Raw genomic sequence first — 11,130 nt, 5'->3', positions numbered from 1 at the left:
ATCTCAGCCAGTCTTCACATGCAAGGGAAGTTCCTAACTCACTAAGGGTTTGAAAGCCATCAGCTACCCTCACCAGGTTTAGCCAGCCAGTAGAAGCCATTCCCAGGGTGTGGCTGCTGTTGCATGCTGACAGCTTCTAGGAGCCACGGGCGAGAGCAGAGTGCAGGGTGGGGACCAAAGGTGGACAAACTACTGCAGAAAGAACACCATGTGTTCCACCCACAATGTACTGTTGTTGTTGTTGTTTAGTCGTGTCCGACTCTTCGTGACCCCATGGACCAGAGCACGCCTGGCACTCCTGTCTTCCACTGCCTCCCGCAGTTTGGTCAAACTCATGCTGGTAGCTTGAGAACACTGTCCAACCATCTTGTCCTCTGTCGTCCCCTTCTCCTTGTGCCCTCCATCTTTCCCAACATCAGGGTTTTTTCCAGGGAGTCTTCTCTTCTCATGAGGTGGCCAAAGTACTGGAGCCTCAGCTTCACGATTTGTCCTTCCAGTGAGCACTCAGGGCTGATTTCCTTAAGAATGGATAGGTTTGATCTTCTTGCAGTCCATGGGACTCTCAAGAGTCTCCTCCAGCACCATAATTCAAAAGCATCAATTCTTCGGCGATCAGCCTTCTTTATGGTCCAGCTGTCACTTCCAAACATCACTACTGGGAAAACCATAGCTTTTACTATACGGACCTTTGTTGGCAAGGTGATGTCTCTACTTTTTAAGATGCTGTCTAGGTTTGTCATTGCTTTTCTCCCAAGAAGCAGGAATCTTTTAATTTCATGGCTGCTGTCACCATCTGCAGTGATCATGGAGCCCAAGAAAGTAAAATCTCTCACTGCCTCCATTTCTTCCCCTTCTATTTGCCAGGAGGTGATGGGACCAGTGGCCATGATCTTCTTTTTTTTGATGTGGAGCTTCAGACCATATTTTGCGCTCTCCTCTTTCACCCTCAATAAAAGGTTCTTTAATTCCTCCTCACTTTCTGCCATCAAGGTTGTGTCATCTGCATATCTGAGGTTGTTGATATTTCTTCCGCAATGTACTACCCCTACCCTAACACCCCACACACCCCTGATTTTAGACCAAGGCATCAAAAACTTCCAGGATCTCAAACTAAGAGACACCAGCCACTATGGATTCCTCTTGGTGGCCAGCCGGATCATCTCAACAGTGCAAGAGAACTGGCTGGCACCGAAAACCATCCAGCAACATGCACAGGACCATCCATATTGAGAGGAGGATCAGAAAGAAGCGGGTGGCATCCTGTCACAGCTGTTGCACCAGCCAGCCACAGGAAGAACGCAAGTTAACATGCTGGTTGCAGCTTAAAGTTTGGTTGATATCCATAGCTGGATGCTGGGCAAGAAAGGAAAGAGCCGGGGTGGGGTGGGAGAGATTGGTAGGTGTTTCTACCTTCTGTGGGTGATAAGAGTTTCCTTTAACAATTTTGGAATGAAATATATGAAGAAATCAAAAAGATGTTTAAAATATATTTCAGTAAAAAACCGGAGGCATTCCTTTTAGGTATAATCACAAACGATATTCCTGACAATCAAAGGAAAGTATTCCTTTATGCAACAACAGCTGCCAGGATGCTTATAGCAAAAAATTGGAAAGGGAGAAAAATTCCATCAATGAAAGAATGGCAAATTAAATTTTGTGAATATATAAATCTGGCAAGACTCACAGCATTCATAAGGGGACAATCGGACCAGAAATTATTAAAAAGAATGAGGATGTGCTAAAGAGTATTTGAAAAAACATTGTTCTGGAGTAAACATATCGGTATGTAATGAATGATGCTTTACAGGGTTAAAGAAAAAGAAAAATGGTGTAAAAAAGTATAAAGATAGAAGTAATCTACATTAGACACAACAAATTAGAAAGAGTAAAATTTTTGAGGTCTTAGAACAAAGGAAGGAAGTCAATATGTGTATATGTATGTAATGACTAGATTAGAATGAAGATATGGTTTTATTTGTAGATGTGTGCTTTTTCTTTTGTTTTTTGTTTCTTTTTTGTGTTCTGTTTTTCTTTCTTGTTTGTATAGTATTATTTTAGATTCAATGTTTGTAATTTTTGTTATAATTTTGCATTGAAAATAAAATTATATTATTATTATTATTATTATTAATAATAATAATAATAATAATAATAATAATAAAGAGTTACCTTTAAGAAAGGACTCTGACAGGGCATATAGATAGTAAAAGCTGGGGGGAAATATGGGAGAATTGTACATTGAAAATGTTGTCTATAAGAATAAAATAAAATTATTATAAATTAGTTTGGAGGTGGTATTTAACAACAGTCAGATTAAATCAAATAAACAAGGAATATTTGGTGTTATGTTGGAGGGGATGCCAGGAAACTGGGAATTATGTTCACATGTGGTGGGGGTGTAAATATGTACAATTTTTCTGGCAAAGTGTGTTTAAGTAGATAACAGAAATCACTGGGTTAAAGCTGACCAAAAGTCCAGAGGTAGCATTATTTATGATGGGGTGGAAGGTTCACAGGCTATGAAGAACTTGCTCACAAATTTATTGACAGCTCCACAAATTATTATATCTAGGAAGTAGAAGGGGCAAGCAGAATATAAAATGGAAGAATTGTGTAAAGAGGTGTGGGATACAGCTATTAATGATAAATTAACATGTGCCATTAAAGTTAGACGGGGAATATGCAGGAAAAATGGAGGGTGTCTGTAGAATTTGTACAGTCGTACCTTGGTTTTTGAACAGCTTAGTTCATGAACAACTTGGAACTTGAATGCCACAAACCCGGAAGTAGGTGTTCCGGTTTGTGAACTTTGCCTCGGAAGTTGAATGTCCAGCACGGCTTCTGCAGCTTCCGATTGGCTGCAGGATGCTCCTGCAGCCAATTGGAAGCCACAGAAGTCATGCCTTAGTTTCCGAATGTTTCAGAAGTTGAGCGGACTTCAGGAACGCATTCTATTCGAAAACCAAGGTACAACTGTACTGTTAAAATGGAAAGGGGTCAAACCAATGCAAGAGGTGCTGAAATTTGGGATGTTGGATAGTTACAATGGAATGGTCTTGGTGGTGGGGTGCACATTTTTATTCATATATATATATATATATATATATATATATATATATATATGAGTATTACTTTGTCAAAATAAAATAACATTTTTAAAAGAAAGACTCTGTATGCTACTTATTTCATTTGTATTTTTGGTAGCTGTTATCTTGTTGCATTTAATGTCTATGGAAACTTATATCTATGGACAGAAACTGGCTGATACCTGGCAATGGACCTGGCAGAAGCTGCAGTTGATGTGTGGAAGCCAGTGAAGTTCGTATTTGGATGCTGGTAGATACCACAAGACTGAAGCAGGCTGATAGTTTGGAATGTGAGCTAGTTGAAATTCAACATCAGAAGCCTGCTGACAAGAGCTGTGTAGTATTTGTGGGTTGAAGCTGGGACGTGAATGGAGAATGCCTGATGAGTTAATGCATCTCTTTGTGTGAATTGGAGGTTTTTGAATGTGTTTGAGGCAAATTGTGTGTTCAAGGGTGAGACGTATGTGGCCTTCCAGATGTGGCATGACTGGGAACAATACACTCAGGAGGGAGGGAGTGGAGACTGGCCCCCAGGCACATGGTGAATGAGTGAACCAGCGAATACTCAGGATTGGAAGCCAGTGGAAGTGGGCTGACTGAATAATAATAATAATTTTGTTTGTTTGTTTGTTTGTTTATACCCCACCCATCTGACTGGGTTTCCCCAGCCACTCTGTATGGTTCCCAACCGAATATTAAAAACACAATAGAGCATTAAACATTAAAAACTTCCCCAAACAGGGCTGCCTTCAGAAGTCAGGGGTGGCATTGCCAGGCAGAAGCCAGTGGAGGTGCCTGGTTTACACAGCCAAAACATAGCTATCCCCATCACACTGCCACCTGTGTTTTCCTTTCAGGGATGTCTGGAGCTGGCAAGGTTTTTCCTGAGACCACGCATGAAAGTAATGAAGAGGGGCTTCAGCAAGCCAGCTTTATTTCTAAATAAATGCATTTCTGAATACATCTGACTTTTTGAAAAGTGTTAATTACACAGGAGTGCAAATATCCCAGTTTTATAGTGTGCATGTCCCTGGTCTCTGCTGTTGCCACTGGCTATGGACTCCCTGAGATGTCACAAGTTGACAAGGCAGCTGAGAGGAAAGAGGCAGAAGGAAGATTCAGCTCAGGTGAAGTTGGAGAAAAATCTGGGTCAATTCCCTCCTGCCCTCTTGAGTTGCCAACATTTTGGTCTCTCACTTACATTGCTGACAAAAAAGTAAAATAAAACCATGACTGATTTTGTCACTCAGAATCCACCACCACCAATCAGTTTGTAAGGGTCCTTAGGGATTAAAAAAATCTCCTTTCACTGAATTATGCTTGCTGGGTCTGGCAAGGTGATTCCTTTAGAAATCAGGATCAACTGCTGTCGTCTTTTAGTGGAAAGAGCCACAGCACAATTTAAGGACTGAGTGTGTGAGCTATGATGAGGGTTTGAATCTCACTTCTGCTCTGAAACTCAAGAGGGTCATGGGAAGGAGAGGAGATGCTATTTCCTTAGCAATCCTTCCTCTGGTCCCCATTATTTACATCATTGTCTTTCCTAATCATTTTCTAGTCCTGCTGAGAGTCTTTCAACTGACATTATACCTCTGGCCTTCTTCATAGAATGTAGGATCCTGCCTTATACCCAATAGGCCCCCAATCCATCTGTATGGTGCCCACAAAGTCCTACTGAGTTGCCTATCTAACTCTCCAATTCTTTACCCCACAGCACACTGGAGTGGGATTCAAAGTCTAAACTTGAGGAAGTTGTCCCAGCCTGTGTACACACCGTACATTTAAAGCAAATTTAAAGCACACAGCTTCCCACAAAGCATCATGAGAACCACAGTTAGGAGTGCTGGCAACTGATAGCTCTGTGAGGGGTAAGCTACCCCCATGATTCTTTGAGAAATGTAAAACTCTTTAAAGTTAATGGCGCATAAAGGTAAAGGGACCCCTGACCATTAGGTCCAGTCGTGACTGACTCTGGGGTTGCGGCGCTCATCTTGCTTTATTGGCCGAGGGAGCCAGCGTACAGCTTCCGGGTCATGTGGCCAGCATGACTAAGCCGCTTCTGGCGAACCAGAGCAGCGCATGAAAATGCTGTTTACCTTCCCGCTGGAGCGGTTCCTATTTATCTACTTGCACTTTGACATGCTTTTGAACTGCTAGGTTGGCAGGAGCAGGGACCGAGCAACGGGAGCTCACCCCGTTGTGGGAATGCGAACTGCCGACCTTCTGATCAGCAAGTCCTAGGCTCTGTGGTTTAACCCACAGCGCCAATTCCTTTCTTGTTAGTTGTCCATGTTGTCAGCTGAAGTCCCCCACCTCTTCTGTGCTGACTACAGGAAAGATGGCCTCTCAATGGGCACCAGCACTGGGCATAGAGAATGCAAGAGGAAAAGTCAGAGGCCATGGGGGGATTCACATGTGTGTCTGTATGGGGAAGGGAAGCAGTGGTGAGGAGCAGGAATGGAGTAGTCATGAGGGACAGAAACCACAGAGCCAGGGAAGATGGTGGCAGGGACTAGCCATGAGAGGAGACATGGTGCAATGGTATCACCCCAAAATTGCAAATGTTAAGAGCTGCAGGCCTCAATTCTCTCTGTAAGTGACGCTTGAAAAGAACACCACAGGCATTTTCTCATAGAGTTTGACTGACTATTAAGCACTCATTCCACTCACAAATCCATTCACAATCCTATTTCAAAAGGCTCCTGATGTTTGCATGATAGTAAATGAAAAGCAAAGGAAGGCATTGAAGAAAGGAAAGGGGTGTGGGGAGAAAAGCTGTCATATGGGAAAAGGTAACAATATATATATATATCAATGGCGCTCTCTAGCGGTTGTCTTCAGAAATGAAGCAGGCAGAGTTTCCTACTGAATCTGGAGGCAGGCAGCCATTCTCAGTAGCTGGATTCTCTGAAAACATTGTATTTTTATAAAATATGAGATTAACTCATCTGTGGGGCTTTTTTTGAGCCGGAATTCAGTTGTGGCACCTCTCAGTTGGGTGTTAGGGGAAAAGGAGGGGTATGTATGCATGTATATAAATAAATACATATATATATATATATACACACACACACATACATATATATATGTATATATATATATATATATATATATATATATATATGTATATATGTATGTATATATAAATAAATAAATAAATAAATAGTTCAATGCTAGCAGTTCCTCAAATGAACTGAGTCCACAAGTATTGTAACTGAAGAAAGAGGAAAATAAACTAATTTTATATTTTTATTTATATAATGTATTTACAATGTAATATATAGATCACACACATATATTTGTTGTACAATGTTTTGATCTTTTTCATTATGTTGCAGTATATCAGCATTTTTTTAAAAAAATTGAATGAATGTAGAATTATTTTATCCTACAACGTTAGTCCAAAGAGGTTCCCAAACAGCTTACAAAAGATTTGACATTGCAACCACATTCAGTAAGATTTACACACATAATCATAAGTAACACTGCACCGGGTTTATTTGGGTAGATTTCCCCCCCCCCCGCATTTTCCTTGGTGCTGCCCACTGAGGATCTCAAATCCATGACAAGGCCTTGTCTTCCTTTGCTGGCAATTAGTGGTCCCCACTGAGGACTTCTGAGGGAAGGGCTCGATTGAATGTTGCGCAAGTATAAATAACTGCCAGGACCAATTCGCCCATTAGACAAAGTGAAGCAACCACCCTCGACAGTGGATGCTCATGGGCAGCAGTGATAACATCAGTACAGTGGTACCTCGTGTTAAGTACTTAATTCATTCCGGAGGTCTGTTCTTAACCTGAAACTGTTCTTAACCTGGAGCACCACTTTAGCTAATGGGGCTTCCTGCTGCCGCCGCGCCGCCAGAGCATGATTTCTGTTCTTAACCCGAGGTACTATTTCTGGGTTAGCGGAGTTTGTAACCTGAAGCGTATGTAACCCGAGGTACCACTGTATATGCTACTCAGCCTGTCTTCTCCCACCCCAGCCTTATAGCTACAATTCTCTGAGTTTCATGATAAAATACTCTGGAAATCGTAGTTCTGTGAAGGGAATAGGAATCTCCTAAAAACTTTCATCACCCTTAACAAACTACAGTCCCAGGATTTTTAGAGGGAAGCTGTGACTGTAAAAGTGGTATTAAAGGTAAAGGGACCCTTGACCGTTAGGTCCAGTCGCAGATGACTCTGGGGTTGCGGCGTTTATCTCGCTTTACTGGCTGAGGGAGCCGGCATAAAGCTTCCGGGTCATGTGGCCAGCATGACTAATGCTGGTGAACCAGAGCAGCACACGGAAAAGCTGTTTACCTTCCCGCCAGAGCGGTACCTATTTATCTACTTGCACTTTGTGCTTTTGAACTGCTAGTTTGGCAGGAGCTGGGAGCAAACAACGGGAGCTCACCCCATCACGGGGATTCGAACCACCGACCTTCTGATCGGCAAGTCCTAGGCTCTGTGGTTTAACCCACAGCGCCACCTGTGCCCCAAAAGTGGTATTACACTGCTTTAAATGTATGGTAAAGATGGGGCCCATGTGCTTGTAGCTCCATGTTTCCATGGAGCTTAACCTGCCATTTTAGTCTCCCATGACACCTCCTCTCTGTGGCAATTGCAGCCCTCCAGTGAAGGTATTTGAGTCACCGTTATTAATTGCCTCCAATGCCCCTGCATGATATTGCATCCTTGGCAATATGGGAATTTAAAATGGCAGCTGCCTCAGAGCACTGAGGCTGCTGCCCACCATTGCTACTCCTGCCAGGTAAGACCATGAGTAAAGAAAAAGTCCACCCAGGGGGCGCTTTGCTGTGGGCCCCATCAAACGTAGAGCTAATCTTGCTTTCTGGTTGGAGTTAAAAATTGTGGTTTTGCTGCAGAGACAAACCCAATGAGCAGAGAAGGGGCTTTCCTCTCTCAGAGAGGAAAGGCCACTGTGTTAGGCAATATAATGAGCTGGGCCTTGAGATGTTAGCAGGATCCCAAGTGATTTAGAAATGGTTGTGTGGTGCTGGTGGGGGCGGGCAGAATCAGTTCTGGGTGACCCCAGCAAGGGAAGTGTTATGTTTTGAAGTTCTCACCCTGGCCACCAGGAGTATCATGTATATAGTTTTCACTCAGGTCCACATCAATTACTTTAGGTGGGAAACCCTGGGCTGTTGTTGCTACAATGTTGACAGCCGGCTGCCTATAAAAGCAGGCCGGCTGAGCTGTTTGCTGTTCAGTTCAGTTCTGTTCCAGCTTACAAATAAATAGTTGCTTTGGAGAAATCACTGTGTCGTCTGATATGTTCACCCACAACTTAACAGAAAGGAAGTTCAGGAGATCTCACCAGGTAGTTGTGCACTGCTAAATAAAGTTTATTCCTTCTAATCTAGTTGTTATGTGTTGGGTTTAACACAGTTTATGTTACAAGGCGCGTACTAACCAATCGTATAAGCATTGGTAGACAAACGTTCTAATGGCAAGTAAGTGCATGCACTTTCAACTGTCAACGGTCAGTTCATGCTTGGGTTTATTATTGTGTTGTCCAGTCAGTTTGGTTCGTGTGCTCCTATGAGTGAGCTGTTGTCACTGACAAATGTTGAATAAATTTAGCTGAGGAACTTGTACTGCCTTGGGATTCTGACTACTCTTTGTGGCTCATTTGCAATCTTGCAGAAGCTACAGGCATAGTATTGATAGCTTAGCTGTATGAAGTACTGCAGAGAGCCCACCCACAACGAACTTCAGTTAATTAGCCGCCATTTCCAAAGGGAAGATGTATCTTCAATATGTCCTTCAAGACACCTGGAGGATCTGCAAGGCCAATTCCAGAGGCTATCTTGCAAGGCCAGCTCCACAGAATGGTGTCAGGCCTTTTGCCAGGGACCCAAGGCTTTCCTTCTGCTATTTACAGTTTGCACAGAAAATCCAATAAGTTCACATGCAGCCATAGAGAATTCTCGTATTTCATGTCTTGTTCTTCTAGATCGGACAGGGACACAGCAGATGCCGTGCTGAAATACTCAACCCCCCCTGCAGTATGTCAGTGCCATCTGTATAACAAAGCCTAGAACCCTATTTTGTATGTGTCTGCAATTCCTGTTCAAGATGGAGAAAGCAATATCTACAGGCGCCAGGCATTTTGTGCAGGGGTTCCATTCTTGACCCAGCGCACATTGGGGAGCATGCAGAAGCCTGCTTGACCCTGTTCTGCCCTGCCCTGTTGCGCCCCCATTCCTCCCTCTCCTGGGTCCAAAAGGACCTTTGCGTCAGCAGTTGTACGTCAGGTGGATGCGCCTAAAATGGTTGCCATCTGTACTCATGGGCATGAAGGGGAAGGGGCCAATTCTGAGCAGAAAATAGTTAGCAAGGAAAGGGACGGACCACTTTTCCTGGCCATTTTAATCTCCTTGGAGAGACAGCCTTCTATGACTATTTTTCATTAAAGAAAAAAGTTGGGAGTCTGACAGAGTCTGCTCAGTTGGTAGAGCATAAGGCTCTTAATCTCAGGGTCGTGGCTTTAATAATAATAATAATAATAATAATAATAATAATAATAGTAATAATAACAACTTTTATTTCTACCCTACCCTCCCTCGCCAAAACCGGGCCCAGAGTGGCTAACATCAAATATATAACATATTACCATAAAATCAAGCAATCAATTAAAATACATCCTAAAATCAAATCAGAATCAAAGTGAAATCTAATCAGATGGCAACCCACAAATGAGGGATGGGGGCCTTAAATGCTCACCCAGCCTAACTATTTATACTGATCTTATATGAGCCTGTGAGAAAAGTTGGGGGGCCACCTTCATGCAAGTTCTTATAAGGAGAGAGGGGGAGTCAGACTGGACCCCGGCCAAAGGCCTGGTGGAACAGTTCCGTCTTGCAGGCCCTGCGGAAAGATGTCAGATCCCGCAGGGCCATGGTCTCTTGTGACAGAGCGTTCCACCAGGCTGGGGCCACAGCCAAAAAGGCCTTGGCCCTGTGCGAGGCCAGTCTAATCTCCTTGAGGCCCGGGACCTCCAAGATGTTGTTATTTGCAACCGTAAGGTCCTCCGTGGGGCATACCAGGAGAGGCGGTCCTGTAGGTACAAGGGTCCTAGGCTGCACTGGGCAAAAGAATCCTGCATTGCAGGTGGTTGAACTAGATGGTCCTCATTGTCCCTTCTATAATTCTGTGACACTTCTACACACATCTGCTGAGCAATTCCTGTTTTGGCCATAAGATGGACATGTTTCTGAGTAAATGTTAAGCTATTAAGTATGGATTTCATGCTTAATAGCGGAACATTTGCTCAGAATTTGATCATTTTATATCATTTATAACTCTTGCTTCCTTCAGGGACTTCAAGGTCAGCATACATGGTTTCTCTCCCACCCACCCCATTTTACTTTCACAACAACAACCCCGTAAGGTTTTTCAGGCTGAGAAAGAGATCCAAGGTCAGTTAGTGAGTTTCATGGCTTAAGTAGGTATTGAACCTAGAACTTATTGTTTTAACCACTGCACCACACACGGGCTCTCCGTAACAGAACCTTATCACATATTTGTGAGAACAATAACACTTGGGTCACATTCACACTGTACATTTAAAGCGCAAGGCTTCCCACAGACAATGCCAGGAATGGTGATTTACCCCACCAGCACCTTTAAACAACTTCTCAAGGTTTCCTTGGGGAAATTTATGTGAGGAAGGTGAGAAGCACTGGAATCAGGCGGGCAACTCCCATGCCTCCTTCTCTTGTCACCACCTATTCTATACCTATGCTCTTTGGCTCAAGTGCTTTTTAACTGGGAGTTCAATTCTCCAACAATGAACCTTACACACATTTGTAAGTGGGCCCTTATCTAAAGATAGAAAGGAAAATGGGAAGGGCCAGGACAACAGAAACTCCTGTTAGCAGACTCTGAGTCAGTCTTGACTATGCTGAAAGGCCCATTCATATGTAACTCCTACTCATGGGCAGCAGACAAATAACTATTTCACATTTCACTTCCAAAAGAAGACATAATTCCACACCAACACACTCCCCAAGGGATATATATATAAAATTTTCTTT

Source organism: Podarcis raffonei, chromosome Z, assembly GCF_027172205.1.
Source record: "Podarcis raffonei isolate rPodRaf1 chromosome Z, rPodRaf1.pri, whole genome shotgun sequence".
Taxonomy (NCBI): domain Eukaryota; kingdom Metazoa; phylum Chordata; class Lepidosauria; order Squamata; family Lacertidae; genus Podarcis; species Podarcis raffonei.
Note: the sequence above shows the minus strand (reverse complement) of the source record.